The following is an 8,483-nucleotide window of genomic DNA, read 5'->3' as shown; positions in this document are numbered from 1 at the left end:
TCCCTAGCTCACGATTGCAAAAAAAAGAAAAATTTATGTCTGGTCGCCACCGTAAGCTACGGTGGCCACCGTAGCTTACGGTGGAAGAAGAAAGCTTACGGTGATGATTTACTGTCTTACGGCAAGATTTTGCAGCCGCACGGTCGTGCGTCCATTTGCACTACCGTGCATCACCTAGAACGTTGGAAACCCTGGCAGTGCACAAGCCCGTGCACTGTCTTACTCGGAAACGCACGTTCGTGCGACCAGTGCACGACCGTGCACCGTGCCCAGTTGCTTAATTGCTGCTGAAAATTTCCCAGCCAACCCAAGTTTCACGAAAACGGACATAACTCATTCGTTATTGATCCGTTTTACACGATTCTTTTTCCCACGCGTCCGTAATTTAATTACGGATCCGTTTATCACTTCGGGTCGCATCAAAAGCTGATTTATAAGCAAACGGCTTATAAACCCCTTTATACATTATTTGACCCGTTCTAACCCCAAACTGAAACGATTCATTCCCTAACATTCAATGACATTTCGAAACTAATTATTCATACTACAAAAGAAAATTTTCAACTTAAAAAAAAAGTACTTACTTGCTTTGCGCCGCGAAACGAACACACACTTCCTCACGAGCTTTCGGTTTGAGTTCAAGCACTTGATGCTTAAATCCCTCAAACCTAGGCTCTGATACCAACTTGAAACGCCCAAATTTTTTTCACATTTGACATTTAACATAAACGTCCACTTGTGAAGCCCCAAATTCATCATTCGACAAATCGACATACAATTTCTCTTACAATTTTACCAAAATTTTGACATGACCCGTTCGTAATAGGTACCTTTCCCCCTGTTTTTAACAATACCATTACTATTAATACTACGACACTTACCAACATAATCAAAATTACAACCGTATATGGTTCGCCATGAACCTTTTGTACAAACTACACAAGTTTAGTATCCAAACTTTCTACTAACAAACTAGACACATACAAAATAACATTTACTAATCAAAATGGTAAGTTAACCCATCAAACAAACAACTTGGACCAGAAGCGCTTAGAGTCGACGTTTCGTGTGTGTGTTCGGTTCGGGCGCGCTGCATTCAAGCAAGAGATTTACCTACATTTCATAACGGAAACATTATTAGTTCAAACACATATTACTTCAAAAAATCCTTTAATTACCTATCATTGTTCAACCCGTTAACATGTCTTGTTACCTTAATAGCATCCATACTTCCATTCGGAAGTATCCAACGTATCACTTTCCGAATCATTCACCATGAATCATTAAAGACCACACTTTTCCATATACTTACATCATTCGACCCGTTATGAACCTTTACAATAATTCCATAGAACCAAATACCACTTTTCGAAAAGTTACATTAAAGTAAATAAAGTTCATATGAACTTACCGCGATCTTGTGATGATTGTGCCTTTGAGTGACTCGCGCCTTCTTCCTTCTTTGTGCCTATATACCATAATCCCGTACTTTAGCTTTCTTTCAACATTAATTTTACAATCCTTATGGTATGTTATGGCGTTTAATAACTACATACATCATTATCATAAGAAGGTTGCATCATCTTAACAAGCATTCATGCAAAAGCCATAACTAACTCACTTAGACATTTTGTCAAACACATGGTGTGCATATCACTAGATTAGCATAATGTACAAGCATTTTAAGCACAACTTCCATAGTTCATTCTTGAGCAACATAAACATACTACCATGTTAGGATTTATCATTCAAATCAAAAACATACAATTCTAAATCTACATTCATAACAATTTCATAATTAAATCATCAATTTAACATACAAACTTCACAATTTCCAAGCATTATTTGACATGCAAGTGGGTTTTTGCCCTAATCATGTTCATACTAAAATTTAGCATCTAGTGATGTCTAAACCTCCTTAGAAGCTGTTAATCATACTGAATTTAGCAATACATTCACGAATTATACTAAACCCCTTAAATCAAACCTCACCAAATTGCAAAATTTGACTTACTTGATACAAGAAACACTTAGGTGATCACCATTCTTAAGTCATACATTCACCTAGACTCCAAATCCCCTTTCAATTTGATTGATTTGTGTTGATTAGGGTTTGTTCTTCCTTGCCCCCTTCTGGTCGCATATACACGCACACACATATCTGATGTGTGTGTATTGTGTTGACAATTTTTATTAAATTGTCTTTCTAATTGTCCAACTTTGGTCCCTCAACTATTGAGCACTTTACTTGATAGTTAAACTTTTATTTTCACACATTCTTAGTTAACCTATTCATAAATTTATATTTTAGGGTATAATGGTAAAAATTTATATTTACCATTCTTTGTCATTAAATTCTCACTATTAATTTATTATATTAAGACATACGAAAACTGGGGTGTTACATGTCACATAGTAAGCGCCGTCTTCTTTTCGTTCTAGCCGCTGTCTCGATCCTCGCAGGGACTCAGCCCTGATGTTCCCCGGTTTCAATGCTTCAACCTAAGCATTTCGAATCTGAGTAGGGAGGTTAGACTGGATGGTAAGTTGTAGCGCTCGCACGCGTTTGGGTGTAGTGTCCTTTCGGCTGAGGGCGTCTGCCACGACATTGGCTTTGCCCGGATGGTACTTGATTACGCATTCGTAATCATTCAAGAGTTCGACCCACCGACGTTGTCGCATGTTTAATTCCTTTTGCTTGAAGATATGCTCGAGACTCCTGTGATCGGTGTAAATGGTGCACCGGGTACCGTACAGGTAATGTCTCCATATCTTAAGAGCAAAAACCACTGCTCCCAGTTCCAAGTCGTGCGTAGTGTAGTTCCTTTCGTGGGTTTTAAGTTGTCGAGAAGCGTAAGCAATAACTTTCTCGCGTTGCATCAGCACGGAACCAAGTCCATGAATAGACGCATCGCAGTAAACCACGAAGTCGTCGGTTCCTTCAGGTAACGAGAGAATAGGTGCGCTACAAAGGTTATCCTTTAGCTTCTGAAAAGCCGATTCCTGAGCTTCATTACACATGTAAGCAACACCCTTCTGAGTGAGTGTCATGAGGGGTTGAGCAATCTTCGAAAATCCCTTGATGAATCTACCATAGTATCCTGCCAATCCCAAGAATTGGCGGACTTTGGTTGGAGTTTTAGGCGTAGGCCAATTCTTTATAGAGTCGATCTTAGCTGGATCGACATGAATCCCGTCCTTATTGACTACGTGTCCAAGTAAATGGACTTCTCGAAGCCAGAAGTCACATTTCGAGAATTTGGCGTACAGTTGCTCATTGCGAAGGAGTTCGAGAATAAGACGCAGATGTTGTTCATGCTCCTCTTGACTTTTTGAGTAGATTAGGATGTCGTCCATAAACACAATTACGAACTTGTCGAGCTAAGGCTTGCACACTCGGTTCATGAGATCCATGAATACCGCAGGCGCGTTGGTCATTCCGAAGGGCATGACGAGGAACTCATAATGACCATAACGAGTTCTGAAGGCAGTTTTGGAGATGTCTTCATCACGGACTCTCAGCTGATGATAGCCTGATCGCAGGTCAATCTTAGAGTAGTAGCTCGATCCTTGCAACTGATCCAACAGATCGTCGATGCGCGGGAGAGGGTAGCGATTCTTGATGGTAACCTTGTTATGCTCACGATAGTCGATGCAAATTCGGAATGTGCCATCCTTCTTCTTAACAAATAGCACTGGTGCTCCCCAGGGTGACGAACTAGGGCGGATAAATCCTTTATCCAATAGTTCCTTTAGTTGCGTAGAGAGTTCCTTCAGTTCTGCGGGGGCTAGTCGATAAGGTGCACGAGCTATAGGTGCTGCTCAGGGAGCTAGCTCGATTTGGAATTCGACCTGACGATGAGGAGGGAGTCCAGGTAGTTCTTCAGGAAATACCTCGGGGTAGTCGCGTACCACTGGAAAATCTTCAATCCTCTTTTCCTTCTCCTGTGTGTCGGTGACAAGTGCTAAGATGGCGGTGTACCCTTTTCGTAAACACTTCTGGGCTTTTAATAATGAGATGATGCCTGTGACTTCTCCGCCTTTGTCACCTTGAACGATGAGGGGTTTGCCAGAACGGCGGGGAATACGAACCATTTTCTCTTGACAGAGGATTTCAGCGCGATGTTTGGATAACCAATCCATACCAATGACGACGTCGAAGCTTCCAAGATTGATAGGGAAAAGATCGATACTAAACGTCTGACCAGACAATACTAGCTTACAGTCGTTGATCACATGTGAGGCCTCGATGTTTCTACCATTAGCCAACTCGACGATATGCTTGGAACTTAATAACGCAGGCGGGTGCTTAAGCTTCTTACTAATACGTAGGGATACATAACTAGCATCGGCTCCAGAATCAAATAATACAGAAACATAATGATCATTGAGTAGGAACTTACCCGGCACGACGTTGGGGTCATTCCTTGCTTCTCCAGCTCCAATCACAAAAGCTCTTCCTCTTGCACCATTCCCAGCATTGTTGTTTTGATCGTTGTTTCCAGCTCCCTGGTTGTTGTTGCGGTTCTGGTTCAGTTCAGGGCAATCCTCCGCATGTGCCCCGTTGCTCCACATTTGTAGCATCCACGGTTGTTTCCTTGCTGCTGTTGTTGTTGTGGTTGTTGCTGATTCTGACTTACTGGAAACTGACTCCTACAGTCTTTGGCTTCATGCCCCATCTTGTTGCATCGCTGACACTGACTTTTGCCACACGGCCCGCTGTGGTGTCGGTTACACTTGTTACACTTGGGGTGGTTCCCTCGATAGCCACCCTATTGCTGAGGGCCTTTGTTGTTTTCAGTTTTCCTTTGCTGAGTCGGGGCCTGAGTGGGGTTAGCATCCTTGCTTTGGTTTCCTTCCGACTTACGCTTGTTATCACCAGAAGCTCCATCAGTAGCACTGATCCTTTTGGGTAACTTGCCCTGCTCCACAGCCTGATCAGTGAGTTGTGAGCAAGACGGACGACTGGCTGGATGGTGTTAAGGTTGGCTGAGGTCACATGGCTTCGAATTTCTGGGGCCAAACCCTTGATGTACAATTCGATCCTTCGGTACATAGGTCGAGACATGTTTGGGCAAAGAGCAACATAGTCGTTGGACAGTTTGGTGTAGGTCTCAATCTCTGACCCAACCATCTTAAGCTCAAAGTACTCGTTCTCGAGTTTGTGGATGTCATCCCTGTGACAGTACTCCTCTTTGATCATATCCTTGAAATCTTCCCATGCAGTAGCATTAGCAGTTTCCAAACAAAGCATCTGAATTTGCGCCTTCCACCAGGAAAGCGCGTTTCCTTCAAGCGTACTAGTAGCAAACTTCACCCAATTAGCAGGGGGACACTCGCAGACAGCAAAGACAGCTTCGACCTTCTCAATCCAGTGCAGAAGACCTATGGAACCCTTAGTGCCATTGAAAGGGAGAGGCTTGCAATCCATGAAGGTCTTGAAAGTACAAACACGTGGTTGCACAGGCGCATGTTGACCTGTTGTGAGAAGTGAAGAGAAATAGGTTTAAGGGTGAAAAGACGATGCGGCGGTAGGACCTAAACATCCTAAGATAACGAGTTTACCTCCAGGGTGAGCTGCGAAAGCTGCAGCCACTGTGTTGATCAGGTTAGTGAACTGGGCCTGAGTCATGTTAACGTTTCCTCTTCCGCGTCCACTCATTGTCTTCATAACCAGAAAACATATTATGAGTGTGATGTCATAGTATAGCGAGAATGAGATAGAAGAGGGAGGTGTATCTATCTAACTAGGCACGCTAGTACGTATAGTAGAACAAAAAGCATAAAGCAAGCAAGCAAGTAAACACCGGTCCGAGCTATGAGGTCTGATAAGTCGAGTCTTGCACTTGGAGTGTAGTGTCGTCACGAGTCACGGGTTATAGTCTGGTTTTTCTCAAAAAGATTTCCCCCTTTTTAAAACCAAGTTCACTATAACCAATGGCTCTGATACCAATCTGTCACACCCCCAAAATCCACATGCGGAGTACCATCCGCTTGAGGGCGTGACTGACCAGGATCCAGCCACCAATTATACTGAGCAATTTAATTAATAGCAAAAGTAGTATTCACCAACCATAGGGTTAGCAAATATCATATCAAGTTCAAAAGTTTTAAGTTTCAATAGAAACATAAGTAGCGGAAGCATAGACAAAATAGTTTAAAACAAAGTTCATGGTTCAAGTTATTTAGAACCCAACACATGGGTTAGACGACCACTACACATCCCCAAGTAGCAAGCTCCTGAGTCACTGGGTACCTGCAAAGCATGTAGTAGGGTATCAACAAAAATGTTGGCGAGTTCACGAGTTGTCCAGTTTTTAATTACCAAAAACTTGTTTTACCAGTTAATTTATCCGTTTATACATGCCATGGGGAGCTACCCCATAAGTAAGCGACTAAACTGTTTTTCCAATACCGAATACTTCATGTGACCGTACGTTTCCGTAAAGTGCCCCGTTTGTCAATGTTATATCATCATTGACGGATTTGCCAGAGTCTATTAGTTCACTCCCGATCCCATACACGGGCACGGTGTGAGGCTGGTAAGACCTAAATAGCGCTATCAACTAATAACCCGTTCGCCTGGCCCCGGCGACTAATCGGTATTAAGTAGTAGGGACTTAAGTGATAGAGTTTCGTTTAGTGTTGCCCGTTGCATTCCGTATAAACAGTAATTAACTAAAAGTTCCCAATAACAAGGGAAGAAAAGTAAGTTTGTTCCCAGTAACAAGGGAAGAAAAGTAAGTTTGTATCCCTCACAAGGGGATAGTGTTGTTTTTAGTTCCGTTTCCCAATCCACCGGGAATGCATGCTTTAAGTTGTGAACTCACCTCGGGTTGCTCGGCAGATTAGCTTACTTGGTCAAGTATGCTGGTCACCACGTCCTAATATGGTTACCAGTATAGGTCAGGTTTGGGGTACAAGTAATCACGTTTATCCTACATGTATCTAACACATAGAATGCATGCAGTTAGCTATTTAGTTATTGGGCCAGCTCTAATAATTACACGATTAAACAGCAACAGTTAACACATAGTCCAGTTAAACACATAGTCCAAACATGACACATTGTGGCCCAATAACCAAGGTAGGCAGCCCAGTCGAGACAAGGTGGTCTCGACTCGAGAACACGCGGTCTCGAGTCGCAACCAGGAGATCTCGAGTTATGAACGCCTGGTCTCGAGTGGTGCTGGCATGAGTCGCAACCTCAGAGGTCTCGAGTCCAGTCTCGAGTCGAGATCATGAAGTCTCAAGTCGAGACCTTGCCGGTCTCGATCCCTTGCAGCATGTCTCGAGTTGTCACGTGTTGGTCTCGACTCGCAACCGGGGGTCTCGACTCGCAACCACGGATACGTGCACCTGAAGTTCTTCTAGAACCTCTGATGTACTAACCAATAGAATTGCAATTTCATGTAATTGTGTACTATCCAATAAAAACACACAAACATGTTTTCTTGTCTAAATCCTTATTCAAAAATATTAAACAAAGCATATTTCAAATATTTATATGATCTTCAAACGGTTCCTTCTATACATTCATCATGTTCATCATTTTGCAAGCATGTTCATTCAAGCCGGTTATGAATCTAATTCAAAATGCAACTTAGTCAACATCAATGGCCTTATTCCTAACACATCATTTACGGTTCAACATTAGGTCTATGTGTTTTGATGCACTTTTCATAAGAAAGACTATGCACATCATGTTTAAACAACAATCTACATCATCTAATTACTCTCATCCTATTAGACCATACAATCATATGCAAATAATAATTGCCATGTATAACATCTTTTAATCCACATCTTTATCATACAAAATCATGCAAGTAGACATCTAAGCTAAACATGTGTTTTATTCATCAAGCACACACCTTCACCAAATATTTTGCAAAGAACATAGATTAAAACATGAAACTAACCGGTTTAAGGATGTGAAAACGAGTTGGTTCGATGAAAGGAGATCCTCGAGTGAAGAACACGAGCCGATCCGAGGGCCCTTGATGTTTTCGGTTGTATCCGAGAGATGGGGAGTGTTGAGGTTTAGGGTTTTAGTGAGAGAGAGAGAGTGTAGATGAGAGTATGTGTGAGAGTGAGTGTGAGTTGTCCAAAGAAATGGCAAGGTTGGCTAGGAGCATGAGTTATATATTAGCCCTAAGTCGGTTCACCCTAGTGGGTTTTCGAGTGGGATAAGGAGAAGCATGGCCCAACCGGCCCAACTGTTTGTTTGTTCACTCGAGACCGGGTGGTCTCGAGTCGTGGTTTCGGTTCACAAGTATTTCATACACATATATATATATATATATATATATATATATATATATATATATATATATATATATATATATATATATATATTATATACACGTTATCAACACATAGCACATCAAGATAGAACGAAATTTTTCATTTAATAATATATATACACAATGCCATTACACGATATTGGCTCGGGAAAACCTAGAGTGTCACAGGTTAAGGGA

The 8,483-nt window shown here is 42.0% G+C and overlaps 1 long non-coding RNA gene across 1 annotated transcript; it reads right to left on the bottom strand.

Moving 5' to 3' along the window:
- Positions 1–1,044: 1,044 nt before the first annotated feature.
- LOC110896730 lies at positions 1,045–2,123 on the bottom strand. Its single transcript, XR_002568119.2, has 3 exons — positions 2,015–2,123; positions 1,412–1,468; positions 1,045–1,113 (listed from the first exon to the last, which is right to left on the bottom strand). It is a non-coding gene; the product is annotated as an uncharacterized LOC110896730 (long non-coding RNA).
- Positions 2,124–8,483: the final 6,360 nt, after the last annotated feature.

This window comes from Helianthus annuus, chromosome 12, assembly GCF_002127325.2.
Source record: "Helianthus annuus cultivar XRQ/B chromosome 12, HanXRQr2.0-SUNRISE, whole genome shotgun sequence".
NCBI classification, from domain to species: Eukaryota; Viridiplantae; Streptophyta; class Magnoliopsida; order Asterales; family Asteraceae; genus Helianthus; species Helianthus annuus.
This window is presented reverse-complemented; position numbering and strand designations above follow the sequence as displayed.